This window comes from Pseudorasbora parva, chromosome 16, assembly GCF_024679245.1.
Source record: "Pseudorasbora parva isolate DD20220531a chromosome 16, ASM2467924v1, whole genome shotgun sequence".
In the NCBI taxonomy this organism is placed as follows: Eukaryota; Metazoa; Chordata; class Actinopteri; order Cypriniformes; family Gobionidae; genus Pseudorasbora; species Pseudorasbora parva.
Genome location: NC_090187.1, coordinates 34,328,647 through 34,350,551, shown reverse-complemented (window position 1 = coordinate 34,350,551; position 21,905 = coordinate 34,328,647). Strand labels below are relative to the sequence as shown.

General features: G+C 38.2%; 1 long non-coding RNA gene across 2 annotated transcripts in view; it reads right to left on the bottom strand.

Moving 5' to 3' along the window:
* Positions 1-21,905, bottom strand: part of LOC137043488 (uncharacterized) — a 160,005-nt gene that overhangs the window by 82,648 nt on the left and 55,452 nt on the right. For both annotated transcript variants that reach the window (XR_010898493.1, XR_010898494.1), the window contains exon 3: positions 14,588-14,678. This is a non-coding gene — a long non-coding RNA (uncharacterized lncRNA). The remainder of the gene's footprint in view (positions 1-14,587; positions 14,679-21,905) is intronic.

The following is a 21,905-nucleotide window of genomic DNA, read 5'->3' as shown; positions in this document are numbered from 1 at the left end:
CTATTGGAAACCATCTGCTGGTTTAAGCAATTTGTTTTAGCAAGGCAGGAAACAGTTTTAGGATGTTTCAATATTGCAGTACTTTGAAGCCAGATCTTTGTTCAGAGCAGATTCACATTTTTTTATTAAAGCAGTATGCCACTTGTTTGAAAGGAACAAAAGCGAAAATATTACGAATGTATGTAGGATCCCATTCCTGAAGGCTGATGCGGAGGCTACAAGGCTGCAGAAGCGTGTGGCGCAGTGCACACACACACACACACACACACACACACACACACACACACACACACACACACACACACACACACACACACACACACACACACACACACACACACACACACACACAAACAGAGATGCAAACATGTACTCAAACATACAAAGACAAGCACACAAAAGAGACACGCAAGCACTTCTGGGAGCATGCCGGTGTATTTGCCAATGGGTCTTTTCATCGAACTCAAAACCTTCTGCAAACAGAAGAGACAGCCCAAGGCCAATGTAGAGTAGAGAGAGAAATGTACTGTTTTTTTATTTTTATTTTTTTACATGTGCTTATTTTCTCAATCCCTCACTCTTTTTTGCCGTGTTTTTGATGAGAGAAGGTCATTGAGGAGGACAGACAAATATGTTTCTGTAGCTTAATTTTTTTGTCAGAAAATGATTGCGTCATTCTCTCCTTGGGATTCAGGAAGAGTAGGGATTTGAGTAAAATACAAAAGACTGAGATATTCAAGTACATAATGAATGAATAAAATTAGTTTGTTATTGTTAGTAGGGCATTTCTTTGATTATGGGCACTTTTAGACCAGTGGACTTTTAGAAAATAAATCTTAAAATGTTTTATTATTTTATTAATAGTCTTGTTTTGACCACTAACAATGTTTGGCAGTAAATATACATGATTACATGAGAATTCTGTATTTTTTTTCTTCTTCTAGAAGTCTTGAAAATTTCCACCATGTGTAATTTCCACTACATCTCTAATGATGCATTTAAGAGCATTCTGTGTTGGATGGTGAATGGTAATTATGGTGGGAAGTTTTACACTTGCATTTATTTGTATTTTATGATGGATTTTCATATTTTAGGATTTCAAGGTCTAGTACAAGGGTAAATACAATATCATTTCTAGGCTACATAAAGACCATTTGAAAAGTAGCAAATATAAATGGTAAATGGACTACATTTATATAGTGCTTTCAACAGACCCATGGCCACTGAAGAGCTTTACATATTGCCTCACATTCATTCACTCATTCATACACCGATGGCGGTGTCAGCCATGCAATGCACCATCCAGCTTGGCGGGAGCAGCTAGGGTTAGGTGTCTTACTCATGGACACCTCGACACTTGGTCAGGTGGAACCAAACCTTCCAGTTTGTAGCCAACCTACATGAGCCACTGCCACACCAATACATAATAAATAAATGATGACAGTGTGGTAAAAAGACTAGTGCATGGCACTAGCAATGTCAAGGTCATTGGTTCGATTCCCAGGGACAGCAAGAACTGATAAAATGTGTGCCTTGAATGCAATGCCAATTACATAAATTTAACATATTAACAACACATTAACATGCCAAAATACAAAGTTTATATATATACAGTTGTAAGTAAGAAAAAGTATGTGAACCGCTTACAGAATCTGTCAAAATGTGAATAATGTTAACAAAATAAGAGAGATCATGCAAAAGGCATGCTATTTTTTTATTTAAGACTGTTCTGAATAAGATATTTTAACATAAAAAATTACATTTTACATATAATTAATAATTTACATATAGTCCACAAGATAAATAAAAAAGCTGAATTTATTAAAATGACCATTCATATGTTTATGAACCATTGATTCTTAATACTGTGAGCAGTTATCTGGATAATCTACGGCTGTTTTGTTTTGTTTTGTTTTGTGTATTTTCACACTGTGCACAACTGAGTAATTATGAACAGGGTAATTATAAATTTTTAATTCAGCTATTTTTGTCTTGTGGACTAAATGAAAACATTATTTATGTAAAATATCTTATTCAGGACAGTACTAATAAAATAACATGCATTTTGTATGATCTCTGATTTTGTTAAAATTATTCATTTTCACAAGTGGTTCACATACTTTTCCTGGCAACTGTATATAAAAAAATATTTAAAAATCAACCCCGTGGACATAAACGTGCCTAAAGTTGAAGAAACAATCATTAACAAAAGGAAAGTCAGAAAGCAAAATTAAATTCTCCCATTGTAGCTTATGTTATGAATTGTGGTTCATCCGGCTGTTGCTATGGACACCAGTGGCCAACAAGGTCAGAAGTTTGCTTACTGTGATTTTTTTTGTTTCATTCTTTTGGTTTGTAAGCTGTTGATTTTTTGATGCCGTGACCAAACAAACCGGACATGAGCAAAATTTGACGTATTTACTTAAGACCAAAAGACAAGATATTGGCTTTCATAGTCATGCTGATGTAATATTACCTCTCATTTTCTGCTCACATTTACTTGCTTTGAGAACTGTAGAGAAACTTGCATTCTCTCAGCGTGACCACCAGACAAAAATCACAGACAGGCCATGGTCTATTTCAGTAAGTAATGGATTGATCTGTTAGGGATGTTTTGGAGTGAGGCTGCAGATGGGGTGGGGTGGGGTGGTGGGGATGGGGTGGCTGTGATCATCCAGCTTACAAGTGTTCCCACCCGCTGCACCACATCATCTATCCCTCCTTCTCCTTCATCTCACCACATCACATATCTCTTTTTCCTCTTTTCTCCCTTGCTCATGGAGAGTGTGCTCTGGAGTATCCCTCTTCAATCTCCCTGCTCAGCGTGAACCCACCACAACCACAGACACATCACAGCGTCTCCTCCACCCTTTGGACTCAGAATTGAGTGCTACCTCCAGATCCTGTTCGTCTGTTATCATTCCTTTTGTGAAAAGATCCACCACAGAAATGCAAATTATAAAGACAAAAGAACTAAAAACTAAAACGATAGTTTTCAAATGCTCAATGCTATCATCATTTGACACAAACCCTTGTGCAAGATTACGTACTGTACGCGAGATGTTTATTACATGCGTCCTAGTCAAGTACATCCCTCCCCAGCAGCCCTGCCAATCACATGCCAGCATTTATGTAAATATTTACACCGCAAAAACATTCTGCATTTATAATTTTTCCCACCTAGAAGTGACATGTCTCCTCCTAAATGCACTAGATTCGAACCTCATCTCATTGAGCTGCATAGTTAATGTCTGACCGACATGGCCCGCTGGACAGGAAGCCTTTGCTAGAATATTTAACAGCAAAAAAAAAACACAGTGATTCATTTACGGCATGAAAGCAGAAATTAAAATTCCGCCTCTTCTCAAATAGCAAAGTCGACAGGCTGACCCGGAATGTGGACGGCGCAACTGAAAGACGAAAAGGCTGCCGATCTTTCACAGCCTGGAAAAAAATGGGTGGGCAGCTAGAGGTGACCTGCCCTGACTGTGAAACGGAAGCAATAGTTAAGTGTTGAGCGTTCTGGCAACCAGTGACCTCTGAATAACACATTCACACAGTATTCTTAGAATAATTCAAACATTGTAGGTAGTCTATGGAAGTTGTAACAGATTAATGCTTATTCTATGACAATGACGGGAGTAAGGAACACCCATTCAAGGGCATAAAGATGTTGTGAAATAACGTCCACCCTCCACGTTAAATCAACTTCTCCTTGTATTCTTATTTATTTATTTCATCTCCACCCTTTAACCTCATCCGGTTTCTGTTCAATCATCTCTCCTTTTGTCAAGTCCATCATCTCTCGTCTCACAAAAGGAGGTATAGATGTGTGTTGCCCCAGCTGATGTTAATTATCGCTGGCCACTGAGGCGTGCTCACAGCAGCATGTTTCAAATGGCCACTTGTCTCAGACACACAGCGGCATGTGTAATGAGTGCTGGATGAATTAAGAAACAGGGCCAAGGACAACGACAGCAAGGAGGGGTGATCCACCCCCTGACCCTGAGGATTAACATCGGACTGTCACTCAGGAGAAAAGGATGGACAAGGGATGGATGACTAAAGGGAAAATCTAGAAGGACATAAATGTGAGACACTGAGACTTAAGACATCACCTCAATCAAAAGCGAACCACAGTTTGAGTTTTTAGCTGTCTGAACACTTTGCTGTGGTGTGGATGCTCTGTATGCTAAGAGAGAGCCAAGTGGTGGAAATCTGTCTGTCTGTCCATCATCTCTCCTATCACTTCTGACAGCAGAGTGTGAAAACTTGCTGTCAGCCACACATGCACATCAGGTATTCTAAATGGTAAAAGACAGAGAATTAGCAGAGGTTTAGTAATCTATGGTAATCATGGATAATAATAATAATTAACATTATCATCTAAAGGGTAAAAGGTTTTTTGAGGTTTGAGGGTACAGTGGGAGAAAAAAATTCCTTGAATGATTTTAGCTAATGTCTGCAATATAACAGAGTGAAAAATGTAAAGGGTTCTGAATACTTTCCGGATATATATATATATATATAGTTGCCTTTTTTGCAGATTTATCAAGTTGTACAAAGTCAACCATCACTGCAGCCCTCCACCAGTCTGGGCTTTATGGCAGAGTGGCCCAATGGAAGACTCTCCTCAGTGCAAGACACATGAAAGCCTGAATGGAGTTTGCTAAAAAAAAATAACAAAATAATAAAATAAAAGGACTCATTTTGGTGGTGAGATTATCTGGTCTGATGATACCAAGATAGAACTTTTTGGCCTTAATTCCAAGTGGTATGTGTGGAGAAAACCGGGCACTGCTCATCACCTGTCCAATAGAGTCCCAACAGTGAAGTATGGTGGTGGCAGCATCATGCTGTGGGGGTGTTTTTCAGCTGCAGAGACAGGACGACAGGTTGCAATTGAGGTAAAGATGAATCCGGCCAAGTACAGGGAAATCCTGGACACAAACATTCTCAAGATCTCAGACTAGGCCGAAGGTTCACCTTCCAACAAGACAATGACCCAAAGCACACAGCTAAAAAAAAACAAAGGAGTGGCTTCACAACAAATCTGTGACTGTTTCTTGAATGCCAAGCCAGATCCCTGAGTTAAACCCAACTGAGCATCTCTGGAGAAACATGAAAATGACTGTCTAACAACGTTTACCATCCAACCTGACAGAACTGGGGAGGATCTGCAAAGAGGAATGGCAGAGGACCCCCAAATTTACCCCCTCTAATTACAAGCGGTTTTGCCAGCATTTCTGATGTCACAAACTACCCTGTAACCAATCACGTCAACGTGCGAGCGGGCTTTAGCATATTATCAACTATGACTGCTCTGAAGCAGGGGAGTCTCAAAAGAAGCTGGTATATTTTTCTGTTGATATGAAAAATCATGTACATTTAGCAATATAGTGGGTGAATTTATTCTATAAGCCAATGATGCATATTATGATGTTATGATGAACTATATGCATTTCTCCACTAACGTTCTAAGTTATTCAAAGCCTTTCTAAGGTTGCCGATTTTAAGAAGGCAGCTGTATGACTCTGAGATGGCGAATGGGAACATGGTTTGTGTAACCCATTAGCAACCCATTATTAGCTGTTAGATAATGTAGTCAAGCCAAAGGCTAATCATATTAATTACCCTTATGTGTCCAACATTGTAGACAGTGATACATAAAATGCATTACCAGTCTAATACATTGACTTGACGATGACCCTGTATGAGTGAGTGGAGGCAGGGCTCATTTGCATATTCACAGATCCACATATACTAAATGAAGCTAGGCTGTAGAGTTACATTCAAGCTATTTAAAGGCATTAAAAAAAATTCCACAGAGGAAAAATGCTAGCCTGGATGCCAGCCGAACTTAGTCCACCCACAAAATTTTTAGGTCGAGCAGTTCGGTCTGGCCTCGCTCCATAGAGGAGTAATTATCTCCGAACAGGAACTGTTTGGACCAATGAAATCATCAGAGCGGGCTTTAGACGATGACGGACAGATGATAAACAGAAACGTAATCATCACGTCATCAAAGGGGCTTGGATTATATTTGTTCAAATCCTAAACGGAAAGCTTGTTTGTATATGCATTCACCATAACAATTTCTCTCAGAAATGATGATCATGTTGGGTAAGTTCTCTGTGCGGAAAAAAACGCGGACTTGGCAACACAGAGCAGTTGAGCTCTGTTGACATTTGACAATGCGTCGCTTTGTTGCTCTGATTGGTTGTAGGTCTGTCCAATTGATGTCTTTCCTGGTTCGGTTGAAACACGCCCCATAATCACAGCCCAATGGAGCAGTTTCAGACTCATATTCTGACTAGAATTGAGTATGACCACGTCAGGCTAGAAAAATGTCATTTTGGTGAACAAAAATGAGTTTTAATGGATAAAATTAGTGACTTAATGGGGACTTTAAATAATGTTTTTTTATTATGAAAAATGTATATAGTAAAAAAAGTAGTAAAGACAAAATAAAATGACTATTGATAGAACTACTTGCTATATGGAAATTTACTTATGTATAACATTTGGTGCAAAGTTTCTTACGAAGCACACAGATACAGAAAGAGGAAGGTTACAAATTATATTGCATAGATAATAAGTCACGTTCAACCTGTACTTCTTCCAACTCAGCCAGCTGTATGTGTGAGTGTGTGTGTGTGTGTGTGTGTGTGTGTGTGTGTGTCTGGTGTGAAAAACAAGGGGATCCATACTGTGCCGGTTCCAACAGCATCTGGCTCTTTTCTCTAAACTTCAGCAACCACACCTCAGTATAAAAGTGTGTGTGTGTGTAGATGTGTGTGTAAGCGGATGTGATGACAGCTGCTCTGCACAGTGTGTGTACTGCTAAACTCTCGTCCACCCCTGCTGACTGTCCATGCTGTGCAGGTATAGCAGCTCTCTCCTCTGTGTGTCCTGCTGCCTCATTAGGCACAAGCGACATACACACACACAACAAAAATAATTCATTTGTCCAGCAAATGAGGCTCTCATGTTTCAATCCATATGAGATCGGAAACAACAATCCTGCTAGTACTGTCCAATCATAGACTAGCTCAACATAATCAGTCAGAATCTGAAATCCTACTTCTACACAGAAGCTACATTACCATTGTTTGAGACCAACAACCAAATTGGCCCCCTTTCAGTTCATCAGTGCGACTTTGGATTTAATAGGCTGTGGCCCACAGGAAACTGAAGCGAGTTTCTTTGAATTTCTATTGATTTGAATTCTGCTCCTTTACATCAAAATTAAAAATGTATCCAAATTGAATTCTGCATCCGGAATCAAATAAAACTTCTTAATTCAATTCTGAACAGTGCACTACCCAGCCAACATTTGAATACTATTCATGGTTTAAAAATGAAATGCTCAGAAACCAAATTAGTTGGGTGTTTGGGTGTTCACATTCCTTTTGGTTATGTAGCAGTATCTTTGATTCACATACTGACCAAACGTTGACTCTATTATCTCAGTATCTCTCTGCCTCTCACTCAGATTTTTTTTTTTATCTCTGTTTCTCTCTTGCTTGCTTCATGAATATTTAGTACTTTTCACTCAAACAAGACAATCATTAATTTCAAAGAACGCCCTTCATTCAATCAGCTCAGCTGGAAAGGGCACTGCCTGAGTGAAAACAAACAAAACTACCACAAAACCACTCTATGGACACCATTGACACCACTAGCTAAGTGAAAAATGTGCATCAACAAGGCAACCCAATAAACATGTAAAGACTAGGATCAAAAACGTGTAGAGAGATCCGATGATAAACAGACTAGATACTGGAGAGATCTTTATTGCATCGCTCAAAGACTTTTGCACTCTTGTCTAATCCAGCTGGGAACCAGACGGCCAAAAGAGGAAAAAAGACCAGCAGGAAATGATGAGTGACCTCTCGCTGCTAAAGAGCTTATTATCATTTATCATATCATAACATATCCTGAACAATAATCCGTTACGGATCCTCTAATCTGATTGGACAAACTCCATTCCAAACATGCTCATCAAAAAAAAAAAAAAAAAAAAAAGGGAGGGACAAAGCTGAACAGCTTAGATCATTAATATGAATTAAGGGGCCAGCAGTTCAACCTAATTTGCTAAAAAGGCAGATGATGTTACTGTAAATAGGCAGTATTTCTCAGTCTTGCTTTTGTGACACAACTAAAACACACTAAAGAAGAAAAACATTGAAGAAGCAAAAATGAAGGCTGAGAAATTGAACAGAGATTTATGTTTTTTTTTTTAGAAAATAATATTAGTGTAGAGAATACGAAGGTACTGATGTTTGTAATTCGAACACGACTAATAGAGTCTAATTTAACTTCCTTGGTTAAAAATGAATCAACATACTGTACACTTCCACAGCCTTAACATAAATGGGGACTAAAAAAGTTTATCAATACATTTGTCATCTAAACATGCTTATGTGCACACACAAATACTTATAAAAAGAGAGAGGGAAAGTTAGAGGAGTAAACTGGATTAGGCTCAAGAATAGTGTGCTCAGATTTGCAGTCAATTATGAGGGATTTAGGCAGAGCTATGTGAAATCATTCTGGTGGCTTGCTCCTAATATTACATCCAGAGAACGGGTAAGCTCTAGTATTTCAGTGCCAAGCCCCTCTGATAATCAGGGCTGAACTCCCTCAGCAAGAGGAGCTGTGCTGTGGAAACCCTGTTATGAGACCACGTAGTCCTTGAGCCCAGCTCTGATCGAATAACTCATTACATACTTAGATCCAACAAATGTTTAGCCGCCATGTCCATGCCAGCACTGCGCCAATGCTGTGCCAAACTAATGGCTGATAATGTACATTTAAGGTGAGCATCCCTGATTGAACCATTGATGATGGGGTGGACAACTGGACGCTAATGGATGGAAGTTTAAAGAGCATTAAAGATCTGTAATTGGTTTGTCATAATGGACTTGTATCTTAATATGAAAGCTAATTTTGAGTCTAATCTAAGTGAGACAATATGCACATTCAAATATATATTGGAACAAGGCTGATGATAATCTACTGCAATGAGGAGGAATAAATACAGACCAGAACTACACCAAAGAATTTATTAATTTAAGCTCTTTAGCAGAAAGAACAGTCTATATTTCATAAAACTGAATGACTGAGAAATGCTAAGTACACTCTTAGAAGAAAAGGTTCTATCAGCGCTACGTATTTGAAACCCTTTAACGGTTATATATAGAAGTATAGTTGAGTATACTCCAAAGACCCTTTTATGCTAAAAGGGTTCTATAATGAAAAGAAAGCATAACTTTTGGCACTTAAAAAGGGTTCTATATAGAACACTGCAAAAAAAATGCATTTCTTATCTTACCAAACACTTAATTTTGAGTTATTTCCCCCCCCAAAATAAGACAATTACTTTTGCTTGTCTACTAAATACTTCTTGTTTTAAGAATGTTAAGATGTTTGGACTAGAAACAAGACAAATACTAAGTAAGAAAAGCATTTTTTGCAGTGAACTTTTTAGGGGTTCCAACTACGTAGCGCCGATAGAACCTTTTAAGGTTCTATATAGAACCTTTTCTTTTAAGAGTGTATGCACAAAAATCCTTAAAGGTCCCGTTCTTCACGTGTTTTCGAAGCTTTGATTATGTTTACAGTGTGCAATATAACATGAGTTCATGTTTCGCGTGTAAAAAAACACAGTATTTTTCAAACAATTTACTTATCTGTACAGTGCTGTTTTCTCTGTCCTAAAAACGGCCTGATGATTTCCTTGTTCTATGAAGTCCCTCCTTCAGAAACACGTAACAAGTTCTAATTGGGCCAGCTCTTCCCGTGTTGTGATTGGACAGCAGCTTAGCGCACTTTGCCCGGAAATGTCCCGCCTCTTACCATAACGGGGAGATGCAAGACCTGAATGCGCACTCTTCTCCATGTGGGAGAGCAACAAGACCACGACCCCTATTTTGCGTGTTCTTGTGGGCGGAGGGTTAGTCAACAAACAGTTCTAGTGACGTCATTCCTGAAGTAAGTGCAGAGGTGTAGTCCAAACCGGAAAGGGAACTTCTGTTAAATAAAATATCTCGCTTGGCATTGAACTTTGAGCGTTTATAATTTGAAAGCATAAAATTTTATGCTCTAACAGCAACATTACACACTAACTAAAGTTTGAAAGATTGAATCGCGAAGAACGGGACCTTTAAAAATTTTAATACAAATTTGCTCCTTCATTCTGCCATTGGGCATTCAAACACAGTCAGAAACCAAACATGTGTCACTGTTGAGCTTCAATGGTTATTTCACCTTCAAATTTAAATTCTGTCATTATTTACTCAACCTCATGTCATTCCAACATAAAAGTAACTAAACGACTTTAGTTAATCTTCAAAACACAAATTAAGAATTTTTTTAATGAAACTTGACAGGCTTCTGTCCCTCCATTGAAAGCCCAGGTACCTAAAACTTGGTAGATACAAAGGTCATATCCATATGAATCAGGTGGTTTAATCAAAGTCTTGTGAAGTTATACAATGGCTTCATATGATAAACAGATTTAATTGAGTTAATTTATTATTATTATTAAATCAACACACACATACATAGGGCACACCGCATAAAAAAATATCTTAATTTGTGTTTTGAATATGAACCAAAGTCTTATGGGTTTGGAACAACATGAGGGTGAGCAAATTTCATTTTTGATTGAACTACCCCTTTAAGGGCTCATGGTTTGGCTGGATATCATGGCCCAGTTAGACCCTGCTGGTAGATAGTCGTAACCACACCATCTGGCTTCTAAAAGCTTCAATCTCCATTCATTGCCTTGCAAAAGATTTTGTTCCAGGAAAAAAATACATTTTAAATATTTAATTATTAAAATGTGTGATTTACCAGTGACTAATTTTTGTAGGGTCCTTATAGGGTTAGTTCACTCAAAAACTGAAAATTAGCCCATGATTTACTCACCCTCAAGCCATCGTAGATGTATATGACATTCTTCTTTCAGAGGAACACAATCAGAGTTATATTAAAACATGTCCTGGCTCTATTTTTTACTTTATAAATGGCGTGAATGTTGCTCTTTTTTGAACCGTCTTTGTATTCAACTTACGGAAAAAATGCCTGACAACACTACACACCAGTTCCCCTCCTAACATAGTGTAAGCATTTTGAACAGAGAGAGGTGTTACACCTTTTCATCAAGCTGTATACAGAAGATGGTCCACCGGAAGTTAGAAATTTTACTTTATAAAGTTTTACAAAGTTTTAAATATGGATATTTTCGTCACACAAACACATCTCTTCGCTTCAGAAGGACTTTATTAATCCCGCGGAGTCACGTGGAGCAGTTAGGATGGATATGGATGCATTTTTATGGACTTAAAAAAATAGAGCAACATTCACTGCCAATATAAAGTTTGGAAGAGCCAGGACATTTTTAAATACAACTCTGACTGTGTTCGTCTGAAAGAAGAATGTCATATACACCTAGGATGACTTGAGGCTGACTAAATCATGGACTAGTTTTCATTTTTGGGTGAACTAACCCTTTAAATGCATGAAATGGACTTTACCAGTTAGTTGTCTTCAGGTGTGGGTGTGGCTGGATGTAACTGATCGACGAGAGTTGCCGCGTGCAGGAGGGGAGGATCTAAAAACGGAAATGCGAAAGTCGAACGCTTTCTGCTTCCCATAGTGATGTGCGCTGTGTTTGCATACTTGCATCACAGCTGTAGCTAAATGAATGCAATACTTGTCAAAAGCCCTATTCGCACTGGATTCATATCATCTAGGGAATTTACTGACTTTCCCGGATATGATTTCAACACTTGTAAAAGGTTTTTTCGAGATAGCTGTATGAAATCATAAACAGTCATATGTATCGATATCGTTTCGATTGTTTTATAGTAAAAAAAAATACATTTAATTCAGTCAGACTACAGACGCTAAAATAAAAACTGAACTGAGCACAGACCAGCGGCAGGAGTCAGATTCAATTTTTCATGAGTGAGAAGCTGACAATTTAAGGTGGAAGATTCAGTTTCCAAGCTAACTGTAGAAGTGCCCATTTAAGCAAGCTTGTCATTGTACTGTTCTGTTATGTTTTTCATTAAGAATAGTATTGATATTAATATTAAACAGACTATTCAAGCAATTTTCTCCCAAATTGGTACTCATTCTAAAGTGAAAGTATAATCTGTGCGGCCACACAGGAATTCATAACGGTGTGCATTATGAATGCAGCCTCCATTCTTCGTGAAAGATAGAAATGCGCACAGGAAACAAAAACCTTGCAAAATTATATACGATCTGCTTAATCCTGGCCAAATCACAGAGATGCTGATTCGCACGGGACTACTATCACAGTACCTCTGTGTTCAGCTAAATATGGTAAGTAACTTTGCAAGGGAATTCTTTCTTTACAAATTACAGACATGGCCGATTCGCACGGGATTAAGATTACAGACATTCTCTGCAATTATTACAAATCACCAGAAGTCCCCAGATAATACTATTCCCTTTGCGAACAGGGCTAAATACACAGTTGTTTCAGAGACATTTTCATTCAATACTTTATGTACAGCTCAATACAGCATCTGTTTGTACAAGAATAAAGATCAACATAAGCCTATATCAATGAAAAGGGCTCTACATTTATCAGTGTTATTTTGATAAACATGACATTATATAACATCACAACTACATGAAGAGGTTTTACTGTTATAAGGAAAAAAAAAACTGATTTGTCAGCATTAGTGAATCTGAAGGTTTTAGAATAGACATGAAACACGTCATGTGGTGAATCCAGCCAATCATGAAACAGCTGTGTTGTCATCAGAGTTTGTCATCAGGCTTAAATCAGCAGGCTGCTCTTGAATCGCTCTCGTGGTACTTTGATGGCATACGTCAAAGTCACATGGCGTCGGCGCAGTCTCAAGTCGGACAACATTTCTAACCGGTATGCCCTGCTTCAAATCATCCGCCGATCGGTCTGCGCAATGCTGCATGAAGTCAAACAAGCCTTTGACAATTCATCATGATGTCGTTTTCCGCAGCTGTGATTATTCACAAGGCATTCGCAGCTCATGTGGCTCAGTAAGTTCAGTGTAAATTCCATTAGCAAAGATAGCAGAATTAACAGAGATAGAGTAGTCGTGTACTTGTAGAGGGTCCGACACCAGCCAGAAAACTGCAACTGAGATGACTAGGAATGTTAATGGTTAACTTTCTACAGATATTACAGAACTCAGTTAGCCTAGTGTTTGCTGCGAGTGTAGTTCAGTAACTCTCACTAGACCTGGTCAGGCCAATCACATCGTGTATAGAGTCAGTGGGCAGGTTTAACATAATGACGGCAGATTTGCGTGCTACTTGTAAACAAAGAAGCTGGCGAACAAGTTTTTCGAATCGGCTTTGGCCGCGACTCTGGAAGACTTGGAGTTGAGCTTTTTTTTGAGAAAAGAACAAAGAACGGCACTGAAGTCATTCTTAAGAAGGGAAGATGTGTTTGAAGTTTTGCAGACCAGAAACGGTGAAAGTTTAATCTGTCAACTAGCTCCGCTTCAAGTTACTCTGGTTGGTTGTAGCGCTATTCAACAAAGGGAGTTTGAAAGACAACCGTTCATCCCGCCCCTCGGATTGAGCCCTATCAATGGTGAGTTTCCAGACCAAACATCTTGATGTGGTTCTGGTTTGTCAGGCTAGAACTCCGCAGCTCAAACGATAAAGCAATGTTTATGAATGTCAAAGAGCCAGAGACTCTACACTTTTCGAGAAACCCAACCTACAAATGGCTTACGTGAAGTTGTAGACTGGACAAGGAAATGGTATTTCACTATGAGAAAAAAAATTACACATTAAACTGGAGAAGAAAATGGTATTTCACTATTGAAAAAAATATACACAAATCACTTTTAACGAAGTCTGTTGACTAACTGTACAAAACAGAGCAGAAAGCAGTGTCATTAAGTGTGCCCTTTCATAGTCGTGAGTGGTTATGAGTCTGGGACTATGAGATCCAAATGAGGCTCTAGATATGACAATAAACCTGCATGCACACTCACACAAACAAAGACAGGTGGGGATTGCTTACAGTATAGAAAGAGCTTTAATGAAATGACCACTGAGAGACATTTTACCCAACGACAAAAATGCTTCTATAATTTGCTGTCAGGTTGTCAAGAGACCGGCAGAAAATAGCAAATGATCTCAGTAGTCCAGCTTCTTGTTTAAAATGAAAGACACAGAAAGAGAGAGAGAGAGAGAGAGAGAGAGAGAGAGAGAGAGAGAGAGAGAGAGAGAGAGAGAGAGAGGGGGGGGGGGGGTGTAAGTAGGGAAAGCGAGAGAGTGAGAAATACAGAGAAAAGGGAAGACAGTATAGAGGAGTTGGAGGAGGAGGCCATTAAGCGTCTCTCCGGCTGCTTTGTTTGCAGTTTATGTTGCACTTTATTTCTACCATAAACAACCGCATGAGCCAAGCGCATCTTGAGCACCTCTATATATTACCCACAATGCCCTGTGGGGCGGGAGAGTGTGGCACAAAGGGAGACGGGGGAAAGAACATTATGCAGATTCTATTATTCTTTGTCTACGTATCATGACACCACTGATCCAGTACCTTACACCAGTAGCTTCCTCCAATCCTTCCAGCAACTCCATGATTCATTCTTCCTAACCACTGCAGCTGCATACTTCACCGTATTCCAGCACTGTGAATGAAGACAACAGGAGCTCATTAATAAACGTATAGGAGTCATATCATCATTTTTAAAAATCATCTTGATTTTGCTTTATTTCCTTGAGGCTCATTTATAGTATTACAATGTCCACTAACAAAAACAATAGTTTTTAACAGCAAAATGTTACACAAACCTTAAAATTTATTAAATGAGCATATTTTTCCTATTGTGCATGATATCCCACAATCCTAAGCTTTCCATTTTGTGACAGTTGAGGTAAATGGTGGTCAGTTTGTGTTAATGTACATTTCTGGCCAACCTTTTGCACTTTTGATGCAATTTTATCTAGCAAGAAATAATTGCATAAATGGTGAATCTTACTGACCTCAAACGTTTACTTTTTTATAAATAACCATTTACTCATACTTACATACGCATTCGCTATATGTGGTGAACATGTAAAGAGAGATAGGAGTTGGATTTTGCTGAGGAAGCAGTAGACTGCTTCAGGCGTGGTCGTTGAGCTACGCTTGTGGGCGATGGCTGTTTCAGAAAACACTCTACGGGGCCAGTGTTTGATCATCTGTGTATTCAGTGTGTTCTAATTGTTTTGCAAAGCATGCTGCTAATTGCTTCTCATCCAGTCTCTTTAAATGTCAGCGCTCCCTGTAGTTTCAATGTGATTCACCGGTCCTTGAAAATGGAAACAAGGCTGAATGATTCAAAATGCAGAGGAAGGCACAGAACAAATGGGTAGAGGACTGAATGGCGGGGTTAGAGTGTTTGTTTGGAATGACTCCACCACGCTTTACCCACCAGCGTGACCTCACTGGTCAGTAGCCCTGATTCTGAACACCCTGCCCCTCTGGTCTCTGGGAAGGTCATTACACCACACCAGCCACAGGACAGCAGCAGCATTTATACATAAATAGATCCAGTCCCGCCAACACACCCACGCTAGGTCAAGCACTAAACGACTAGCGTTTTTGAGTGTTTGAGATGATTTGCTTGTGCACTAAAGCGTGAGATTTAGAACCTGAGGCCGATAGTGAACTAAATCATATCACAAAGCCCTGATGACATTTTAATTACCACGATTTAACATGTAACATGGAAATATTGTCATAGAAGTCAGGCGAGTAAATCACTGCCCAGGAAATCAATGAACAGTAGAACACTACCCTGAATGCGAAATTCTTATCTGCCACTTTAATGTTGCTTACCAGAGTTCAATACTTTTGGGTCTGAAAAGCAGTAAATCATCGTGAGTACAACCAGGAGAACTTGCAGCAGCTGTATAGCACTGTAGCTGGATAACAACTCAGGATGAGAAGATGCCAGCTTCACTGTTTTATTCATGTTTCCGTCAAGTTGGATTTAGCACTAAAACTTCACTACACAGAATAACACTTACGTTTGTCTGCCCCAGATGCAGTGCAATGAACGCAGAGAGCCAAAGAACGCAAAAATCACTAAAGGCAATTTACTCTGAGACAAACAGCTATGAGAAATGCAATACACTATGCTGCAAAAGTAAAAGGCAGTAACTACACCAACACTGAAATATGAGTGAATTCATATTGATTTTATATAAATTCTCTCATGGGCTGTAAGGGCCTAAAAAAGAAAATATATGAAATAAAATAATTAACAAAATAAAATAAATACAATTAATAGCAAAATGTTTATACAATTCATAATGTATATAATTCACATTTTGTTTTTAATAATACATTGCAGCTACACGTTTTTGCATTTACATTAGGGGTGTAATGGTTCAATTTACTCACAGTTCGGTTATCATGCTTTTAGGATCATGCACTAAATTGTGTTTACTGCTTGTTCAAATTGCTTAATTAAAATGAGCTAAGGCACAGTTGCTATACATTTTGTCCAAACTTCATTTGATTGTGTTTAATCCACTTAAATAAGTCAAATTGAAGTCAAACTTAATTTGTTTGTGTTGTGTTAGATGAATGATTTGTGTTGCATTAACTGAAACTAGGAGGGGCTTGTTCAGATGGCTAAATCAAGAGCGAGTAAATGTTATTTTATATGTAAATGTGTTTATGTATTTTTGAGAAAAATGAGAAAGGGGGAGACTTGATTGTGCTTTATAATGTTTAATATTCAATTATGTTAGAATTATTAGAACAATTTAAATTATTGTGGGTTACCATTGTGGAGAAGAGTGGAGAATTTGCTTAGGCTGTGGACTAATACAACTGCTGTCATAATGGCTTTGCTGAAGGAACTTTTAATGCTTACAATTTAAGATGCTAATGTGTGCTACTGCTAGCTAAAAGTTTGTCAACTAGCTAGTGCAGTATTACAAGTCAGTTGTGTAACGTTAAAGTATATGAAATTTAAGTGGATGAATAATGACTGGGTCATATAAAATTCACTTTGAAACTACTTAATTGAGTTACTTAAAATGTATTAATCCCATGATGTTGAAGTTACATGAACAAATGACGTTTGTATAACGCAACTGATTTATGTGGGGCCGATGTAAACAATTAAATAATATAAATCCGATGCACTTTTTTTTCATTGTAGTTTCAATATGGTTTGGTATGTGCTATGATCAGGGAAATTAGTTATTAGCCATGTTCAACTGTGAAATTAAAATAAAGATAATAAGAACATACATATCTAACTGCAACAACACAATTACATACAATAGAGCAAATATGTGTATATAAAACAGTGCTTTTCAGGATTTTCAGGCATCTAACAGTATAGTTTTCAGGTACAGAATAAAGTAATCAAATATAAAATAACACAGAAACATGCATTTGCCAAACTCTGTCTGTTTTATGCTTTGTTTTTCTTAAACCATTTCAGATTTAAGATGAACCGTGGTGCAAGTGCCCTATACCCTTAAACTTACCCACACACCACACCTGTCCCACAACTTTACCTGTATCCCACAATATCAGCACATGTGTTTTGCAATACAATATGAACACAATAAGTACATAGTAGTTAAGGCTACCTAAAACAAAGTGGGACCATAATACCAATTGTGAGCCATATCCTAGTTTGTACTCCAGACCAAATGTTTCAAGTGGTCCCTGGTCATCAATCAAACTCAAAATGTAACGTCAAATGTGCTCAGGTAATTGTAATTGTGTGCCCTAAGTAAGAGTAATGTTTTACTGAAATACTGATGTAGTTGCACGCACAGCATTACATATATAGTGAGATTTCTTCCCAATCATAATACCCTGGGTCTTTAGCCTGTTTGAGACAAGGAACCTGTTGTGATTCCAGCGGGTGCTCACACAAGGAGACAGGATCTCGAAATTATTATCCCACTGTTCTCACTAGGCCTCAGGCTTGGTTATCTTTGTCTCTCCCCTGCGCTCTACTCTGAACACCAAAGGCAGATGTGGCTGGTTCTAACCTCATGCTGTGCTGGACAGAACCCTTGAGAAGGAGGCAGGTGGTCTGGTGTGTATACATGCGTTTGTGTATTAGTAGTTTGAATTTCCCATAGCTCTGCTGGCTCAGGAAACCTAATGATTTCTCTGCCACTGCAACAAGACCTGAGGGACATGCATTGTAGCTTTTAAACGCACAGCAAACACCACAGAAAGAGCCTCGCAATGACTCTAAAAATAAACTTTATTTATTGTATAATAGTCTGTTAAACATTCCCAGCCACTGACTGGTGGTAATCTTCAATCCACAAGAGTGAAATAAGTAAATAGAATTAACTTGCTGTCTGCGATGGAATGGCTTGAGCATAAGTTGTGCTCCAAGTTTCCTCCAAAATTTAACTTAACTAGTTAACTAATTAAAGCCATCTGATTACATGGCAAAATGTTTAAAATAAAAAAAGACTTTAGACGGATGAGGGAAGCAATGTGTAATGCTTAACTAAATTATTTCAAAATAAACTACAAGGAGTTGTTCAAGCAATTAAACAACTGTTTGTTTCATTCTTTTGTTTGAATAGAAGTATAACAAAATGCAACTGAACGCAGGGATTTTGAGCTTAGTTTTTTAAAAAGTTGACAATGTTAATTCAGAAAAACAAACAAAGCCAAGACATAACAGCCAAAGATGCCAGTAAAAAAAAACCTTAAAGCCTTACAATTGTAAAATTCACAGATATTCAACAAATGAATAGTTAGCAATAAAAAGAAATAAACTTTTAACGTTCAAAATCTATAATGATCTTTATGAACAAACGGATTATGCCTTACATGAGCATTACTGAAATAAATAAGGCAGTTTTAAATGTGACCGTAATTATTTATTACTGAAGTGCTGAATTTGTTACACAGGCACTTTGATGGCTGCCTGTGTGTTAAGCGATGAATTAAGGAACAAAACTTGTCAGAAAGAGAGTGCGTTTCCACTGCAGGAACTCTCTCCACACTGTAAAAAATTATTTAGAAAAAAAATTACCTGGTTGCCTTAAAATTTTGAGTTCATTGAAATTAAAATTTAGAGTTAATACAATGACATTTTGAGATTTGACAACCTTTATTCAAATATTATTAAAAGATTTTGTAAGCATATTGGGTAATTGTGTGTGTTTTATTTGTGATGATGAAGTGAAACATCAAATAGTGTTATTTTCATGATTTATCAATTTTTTTATGTGGTTCAGATACAATAATATTTTGAGTTTCTATTTATTAAACAAATTTCCTTCATTGTATCAACTCAAATGTTTAATTTCAAAAAACTCTAAATTAAGGCAACCAGGTAACTTACTTTTTTAAGTTAAACCAACCTTTATTTATTTTTACAGTGCAGGAACTAAGGACTTGGGGATGGTACAACACTGATTATCTCTTCATCACAGCACCTGTTAGTGGGTGGGATATATTGGGCAGCAAGTGAACATTTTGTCCTTAAAGTTGATGTGTTAGAAACAGGAAAAATGGGCAAGTGTAAGGATTTCAGCGAATTTGAAAATGGCCAAATATGAAGGCTAAATTACTGGGTAAGAGCATCTCCAAAACGGGGTTCCCAAAAACTATAGGAAGAAGGCAAGCTGGCGGAGGCAGCGTGATGCTTTGGCAATGTTCTGCTGGGAAACCTTGGGTCCTGCCATCCATGTGGATGTTACTTTGACATGTACCAACTACCTAAGCATTGTTGCAGACCATGTACACTCTTTCATGGAAACGGTATTTCCTGGTGGATGTGGCCTTTTTCAGCAGGATAATGCGCTCCGCCACAAAGCAAAAATGGTTCAGAAATGGTTTGAGGAGCACAACAAGGAGCACAACGTGTCCTCCAAATTCCCCAGATCTCAATCCAGTCAAGAATCTGCTGGATTTGATGTGCTGAACAAACAAGTCCGATCCATAGACAATCCACCTTGCAATTTATAGGACTTACAGGTTTTGCTGCTAACATCTTGGTGCCAGATACCACAGCACACCTTCAGGGCTCTAGTGGGGAGTCCATGCCTCTATAGGTCAGGGCTGTTTTGGCAGCAAAAGGAGGACCAACGCAACATTAGGAAGGTGTACATTTTAACAATCAACCTCAGTAATCCTGCATAAAAAAAAAATGTTTCCCAAGCCAATTACATTAACCTTTAAATGGAAAACATAAGAAGGGATTGATAGAAGTGGATTTAATTATGTCCGTTTGTTGGCATTTTGTTGATTAAAAACCCAAGCATTGATGTTTTGCAATACTAAGTAATATAAATCATAATGAATTAATTTGTGTTAATGTTGAGAATTCCCATGGGATCACATGATGTAGCCAGTCATGTGAGAAGCCAGGTCTCCTCAGGTGCACCAAATGATCAATGAGCTGCCTTTGTTTGGTGCATTTGTGTGTGTAACATGCAGCAGAAGCAGACTATCCCTTTCCTTCTCTCCTAAATGAGAGCTTTTTGTAGAGTTTGTAGAGTGACCTTCACGTAACTTTGTATCTGATTCCCATTCCACTGTCTGTTTCATGTGACTATGGCCTGATTGACATGCTGATATGTAACAATAAATGTGTATGGATTGAGTACTGGATCCACTGTTTTAATGGACACAACATCCTGGTAGAACATTTCCTAAACCAAATCACTTCCAAATTTTACAGTCAAGATTGCACATATTAGTCACACAAAAATAAAGTGGCATTTACCGTTATTTCACAGAAAAAGAGGACATGCATAATTATTGTTGCGTCTGTTTCTGTTTATTTGTAGTCACAGGACAGTATGTTTACATGACATTTAGAAAGAACAATCATTTCTACAAATTCTACAAAAAAAATACAACTTGAGGAGCTTTAGCACTTTCTCCAGACACAGTCCTAATACAGTTTTATTTTCAGTCAGAGAAGCAGAAGAAGCTCCTGAAAGAAACAGATTTGCTATATTTTAAGACATGTGGAGCTAAATATGGTCAATATCAAATAACTGGACAGATCAAATAAATAAACTATTGTGATAGCCTACATGATTTGTCTAAAGTGGCCGTATTTACCATGTTTACTATGGTTATGGTTAGCGCGCATAGTCTTTTGTAGCGCATATAAATATTTCTGCCTTATCCGGTGAATTGAATCCACATCAGAAGTTATTTCAAACACTCATTGCTGTCTGAAAGTGATTTTTTAAAGTCTTTAATGCTGATATTAGCTGGTATATGAAATAAGGTATGGAACTGCAGTCTCCAGACTTAGATAAATTCCGCCTTTGCTTGTAACCACTCCTCAAGCCAGAGCTGGCCTGCTTTGGACTGAGGGATTCGGCAGGCCAAAAAACCCTCGCCGTTGGCCCCGAGGAAGCCCTGATGAGGCCCTGGAAGTGACAGTGGAAACGTAACTGGCCCTATTATGCACTAGCATGCCTACCTTTGGCCCGACAGTGAAAATGTGGCTAATGTTTGCATTGCTGGTCTTCTAAACAGGGAGATGGTATCAAATAGATTTAATTTACTAAGAGTCTCAAACCTCTTGAATATCTTTGAAAGATGTCCAAAATGGTTTGTGTGTGTGTGTGTGTGTGTGTGTGTGTGTGTGTGTGTGTGTGTGTGTGTGTGTGTGTGTGTGTGTGTGAGTGTGTGTTTTATTTTTTATTCCAGTATATCCTCATACATAAGACTTTGTTTCTCTCTGAGGACTAATAAACACCTGCACAAGCAAGCAATTTTAGCCAATACTGCTATCTTTGCGTGCAATATCAACTGAAGGGTCCATGAACTGCCTGGATGAAACTGGTGGTCTAAATAAAATAGCATGAAAACCCTAACTGCACATCTTGATTGCAGCCTCAAGATT